Source organism: Xenopus tropicalis, chromosome 6 (genome assembly GCF_000004195.4).
Source record: "Xenopus tropicalis strain Nigerian chromosome 6, UCB_Xtro_10.0, whole genome shotgun sequence".
Taxonomy (NCBI): domain Eukaryota; kingdom Metazoa; phylum Chordata; class Amphibia; order Anura; family Pipidae; genus Xenopus; species Xenopus tropicalis.
This window is the reverse complement of record NC_030682.2, coordinates 14,332,030-14,338,029: the sequence shown is the minus strand read 5'-3', so window position 1 is coordinate 14,338,029 and position 6,000 is coordinate 14,332,030.

Below are 6,000 nucleotides of genomic sequence, written 5' to 3'. Positions count from 1 at the left end.
ATGCGTCATGGGCCTGCTCTACGGCTACCTCAGAGGGACAAACGACTTCCAAACGCGTTTTCACAGCCAGAAAGGAATCATAGTTAATTATAAAGAAGGCAAATTGTGTCAGTTAAGATTTTATTCACAAAATCCAATTTACATGCTTAAAAACTGGCAGTGGAGCTAGAGATCAGCTTCTCCTCTTAGCCAGGCACATTTTGTACACATTACTGAGGCATTTAATCAGTCCTTGGGTGACATTAGGGCAGGGGTGGCCAGACTTTATTCGTCCGCTATCGACTGGGGAATGCGGAAGTGTGGCGTGAATGCATATGTATGCATTCACGCGGTCCGCCAGAAATCCATGGGGGATCAACTGGTGGACCGCGATCGACGTATTGGCCACGCCTGCATTAGGGCATACCTCCCAACATTTTGAAAACGGAAAGAGGGACAAAAATAAATGCTACGCGTGGCAACATTTTTGACCACACCCATTTTTGTGACCATACCCCCTAAATACCACTCCCATTTGACTAAATATGGCAGGTTAGTTAAAGTTTGAACACATTTCTGGGGGTTTGGGGTCCTGTTTTATGTGTTATTACAGTTTTGCTGAAAAAGGTGAAATTGCCCCTTAAGCTGCGAGTATCAGTTCCTCTAAGAGACATGTTTAGCTTATTAGTTACAGTTGTATCTCAGTGCAGGGGGGGATTTTTACCTTTCTGGGCTCCCTGCCAAAAGCCCACTTATTTAATTAAAAGTGAGAAACAATGTATCTAAGGGCAGGTGACGCTGGTTAAGATTTGTGGGCTCTCTGCCAAAAGCCCACTTATTTAATTAAATGTGAGAAACAATGTATCTAAGGGCAGGTGACGCTGGTTAAGATTTGTGGGCTCTCTGCCAAAAGCCCACTTATTTAATTAAATGTGAGAAACAATGTATCTAAGGGCAGGTGACGCTGGTTAAGATTTGTGGGCTCTCTGCCAAAAGCCCACTTATTTAATTAAATGTGAGAAACAATGTATCTAAGGGCAGGTGACGCTGGTTAAGATTTGTGGGCTCTCTGCCAAAAGCCCACTTATTTAATTAAAAGTGAGAAACAATGTATCTAAGGGCAGGTGACGCTGGTTAAGATTTGTGGGCTCTCTGCCAAAAGCCCACTTATTTAATTAAAAGTGAGAAACAATGTATCTAAGGGCAGGTGACGCTGGTTAAGATTTGTGGGCTCTCTGCCAAAAGCCCACTTATTTAATTAAATGTGAGAAACAATGTATCTAAGGGCAGGTGACGCTGGTTAAGATTTGTGGGCTCTCTGCCAAAAGCCCACTTATTTAATTAAAAGTGAGAAACAATGTATCTAAGGGCAGGTGACGCTGGTTAAGATTTGTGGGCTCTCTGCCAAAAGCCCACTTATTTAATTAAATGTGAGAAACAATGTATCTAAGGGCAGGTGACGCTGGTTAAGATTTGTGGGCTCTCTGCCAAAAGCCCACTTATTTAATTAAAAGTGAGAAACAATGTATCTAAGGGCAGGTGACGCTGGTTAAGGCTGATGCCACACGCGGCGTAGGGCTGATTTTTTCGGCAAGCGGAAAAACGCTTGCCGAAAAATCAGCCCTACGCCTGCTACTTGTGCCTACACCCGAATGAATGGGATACGCTCGGGTGCAGGCACATGTAGCCGATATACGCATGAAAGCGCGAGAGAATGCAAAGTCTCGCGTTTTCTTGCGTATATCGGCTACATGTGCCTGCACCCGAGCGTATCCCATTCATTCGGGTGCAGGCACAAGTAAGAGGCGTAGGGCTGAATTTTCAGCAAGCGTTTATCCGCTTGCCGAAAATTTCAGCCCTACGCCTCGTGTGGCATCAGCCTAAGATTTGTGGGCTCTCTGCCAAAAGCCCACTTATTTAATTAAATGTGAGAAACAATGTATCTAAGGGCAGGTGACGCTCGTTAAGATTTCTGGGCTCTCTGCCAAAAGCCCACTTATTTAATTAAATGTGAGAAACAATGTATCTAAGGGCAGGTGACGCTCGTTAAGATTTCTGGGCTCTCTGCCAAAAGCTACTTTCTCCTTGTAGATTGTAAGCTCTTTTGGGCAGGGCCCTCTTCACCTCTTGTATCTGTTATTGATTGCTTTATATGTTACTCTGTATGTCCAATGTATGTAACCCACTTATTGTACAGCGCTGCGGAATATGTTGGCGCTTTATAAATAAATGTTAATAATAATAATAATAATTAAATTTGTATCTTTTTTATCTCAGACCAGGAGATGAAAGGGAAATGAGGGACTTTTCAGTAAGAATCCGGGATTGCGGGCTGAGCTGTCAAAAGAGGGACTGTCCCGCGAAAATCGGACCATTTGGGAGGTATGTATAAGGGTTAGGCTTGCCATCTTTTCTGGGAAGAAATACCGGCCTTCATGTATTTTTACCCTTTTAATAAGATTGGCATCAAGCATTATTTCATGAATGCCGGCCTGCTAATGCACGGACAGAGTCCTATTTATTATGCTGTCTAAAATGAAATTTGTGAAAAAACGGTGTAAAAAGCGGTGTAAAATAAATGGCAAATTTTGCCGGCCAAACACCAGATTTTACGCCGTTATTTGACGTAATGTCCGACAGAAGAAAAATGCAAAGCCTGGCGACGTGTGGCAATTTTGTTGCCGTTTTTTTGCACAGCATAATAAATAGGCCCCTGAACGTGTTTTTGATGTCACACTAGGCCATGCCCCTTTCCATATCAGGCCACACCCATCTTCCATCTTCCACCCATCTTTATTTTGAAGTTGACATCTCTACAGTCAAGCTCAATTGTTGTGTGTATTGACATCAAGGCCACCATCACGGGGGACAGTCATCCCGGGTCCAGAGAATTTCCACTTTTAATGGGGGCCCGGCCATACTAAACTTTTATTGGTTAACTAGGGCCCCTTTTAATCAAGTCCACCTTAACATTGGGCATCTTAAATTTCATTGGTGGTCAGCAGCTAATCCAATTGGTTGCACCTCATGCAGTAAGTCAGTATGCACAGGGCGCGACCTTATAAAAGGGCCTGTCTCGCAGAGGAGTCTGAAGTCGCTGGAGCCGCCACCACAGCCAAAGAAGACCGTCTTTGGGGGGCACTGTGTATGGGGGCAATTGGGGGCACTGACTTTGGGGGCACTGTCTATAGGGGCACTGTGTATGGGGGCAATTGGGGGCACTGTCTATAGGGGTACTGTCTATGGGGGCACTGTGTATGGGGGACCCTGGCCAGCATAGCGTTATGGGGGCACTGTGTATGGGGGACACTGTCTTTGAGGGGCAATTGGGGGCACTGTGTATGGGGGCAATAGTGGACACTGTCTTCAGGGGCATTATGTATAGGGGGCCCAGAAAATTTTGTTGCGAGAGGGCCCCGTGATTTATAATGGCGGCCCTGATTGGCATTCTTCATTACCGGTACTTGCCTACAAGCACTGCTGGTTATTGAACCAGGCACTCTTGTTTTTCATTGGCTGTCTGTTTTTAAACTGCCTGCCTGGGTTTCAGAGTTCTGAAAAGCACCATTCCCCACCTGGCACTTAGTTGCCCTGCTTCCTCTTATGTCATCAGTCCCACCCATAAAACATCTTTACCCTGCTTTTGTCATCAAATGCCATGGCTCCTGTTGTCACTGTCCGATTGGAGAAAAATAAAAAACTCAACAGTTTTTGGAAAATGTTTTACAGGCCTGTATGTGAGAGAGCAGGCTGTTGACAGATCATTGTGGGACTGGCGGATCGGGGTAGGGTCACTACCTGTTTTTACCAGGCCGTCTGGTTAAAAATTGGAATTTCGGCTCTGCTAGTGCGTAGAACACAATAGAAAGATAAGAATCAGGTGCGAGTGGGCGGCATTGAAAAGGTGCCCTAGAGCGGCATAGACCCCAGAATCTCCCCTGCAGCGAGGGTCACCACCTGGCAAGTATTTTACTGGCCTGACCGGCAAAAATTATATTTGACAGCAATTATTAAAAGGAAAAAAAGCAAAGAAAGGCTAGTATTTTTTTTTTCATAAAAACCAAACCTTCAAATGATATCCATCCGGCCCCATATGTAATCTGCTCCAACCCTACATATCATATCGGACATCATTAGTCCAATCCTGCAAGGAGGTAAAGGTGCCAACCCCAGATCATGGACAGGACCTAGTAGATGACAGGGAGCTGGCTTGCCTGGAAACAGGGATTGTGGCAGATCAAAGGCAATAGTGGAAGTTCAGGGGTGAAGGCTCGGAGCCATAACTGAGACTTATGAGGGTGGAAATCGTTACCACACGGATTAGACCAAGGGCTGTTGGTATATAGATGAAAGTCTGATAAAATTATCAGACTTTCATCTATATACCAACAGCCCTTGGTCTAATCCAAACCTCTCATTGTATGATGATCCCTGACAACCAGGGTTGCTACCTGGCCAGTATTTTACCAGTCTGGTTGGTAAAAATGATGCTTGATGTTGGTAATAGGGAAAAAACATAAAAATATAGGAAGGCCGGTATTTTTTTCTAGAAAAAGGTGGCAATTCTACTGGCAAAAAAATTGAAATGGGGGCCCTATGATTTCTGATGGTGGTTCTCATTTCTTTAGCAGATTTGCCCTTTCTCCAAAACTATGAAATCTCACAACTCATTGGTCAGATTGACTGCCTTGTAATTTGGGGAAAACATAAGGCAGAATCAATCTGAACACCCTTGAAAAGCCCTAGGTACGTGTTTTTATTGAGTCTCTGTTCCACTCTGTCATTAACAGCCTGGTTGTTAGGGTAAGTAAAGCCCTGGCAACCAGATAGCAGTTTGACTTCAATTTGCATGCACAGAAGGAAAATTCTCTGTGTGGAATCCTGTAGAACATTATTTATGTATAATATTATATGTTACATGAACAACATAAATGCGCTGTGATCCTCCATAAACGTTATTTATTCCAGTTTTTCATTAAAAAAAAAACAACAAAACAAAAACACCATTGTCCAATTGTAATTCGAGCTTTAACCACTAGCTGGCAGTATGAGTGTCATGATAATCTCACGGAGATAGTGATTCTTACCTTGCTCTACAGATTCCTATAGGAACGGTCCATGTAGAGGTCTATGATAAATAGATTGGACCTTCATGTTCTACACTTTTTTAAACCATTTTATTGATAGGTGTGACTTATGAAGTCCTAGCGTGCCTGCTAGTAGTATAGGGCTTACTGGTCTATAACGCCATGCTTGTGATGGTTTCCTTTTTAAATATTGATAATGTTCTGCAGTGGTTTATGCCCAAATTGCTGGTTAGTAATCCCTGCTAGTAAAGAGCCCACACAGATAATTCAGGGCCGGATTTGTAGGCCGGATGCCCCGAGGCTACCCCCTGTCCGTCGCCCCCGCCCCCCAATTTGTGGCGCCCTAGGCCCGGGCCTTTGTAGCCTTTCCACAAATCTGGGCCTGTGTGAATTGATTAAAGGGGCAGTATATCCCCTTGTTCACTGTGAGCACAATGATAGGGCTTGTGCTGAACATTCTTTTACCTCGTGTTTTAATCATGAAAAATCTATGGTTTTAGTCATTTCTTGAGCTTTACAGGGCAAACAGGGAAACTTTTGTTTTACAAATTATTTTACGGCCTTTGTTAATTAATAAATGCCACTATCTCTCTGTTTCTATTTAGTTGGACTGGCCAATCAGGGATTCTCGCAGGATAATCTCCTGTAGGATAATCCCCCTCAGTTTTTTATTGGAATACACCAGAGGGCCATACCACTATTAGCTAATAGAGGCCATTCAGATAAGGTGGGTTATTTATAAAGTCATTTTTAGTCCTAAACCGTGCAAGTTAGCATTTAATAAAAAGGGACATTTCTTACTTTCAGGTTTGTTACAAGTTTATTGATAAGAAATAGTGCTACTGAATTCTAACAAATACTCAGTGTATTCAGACATACCCTCATACAATTAACAATAAACTGTATATAAAACTATATATCCCTTCCCTACAGC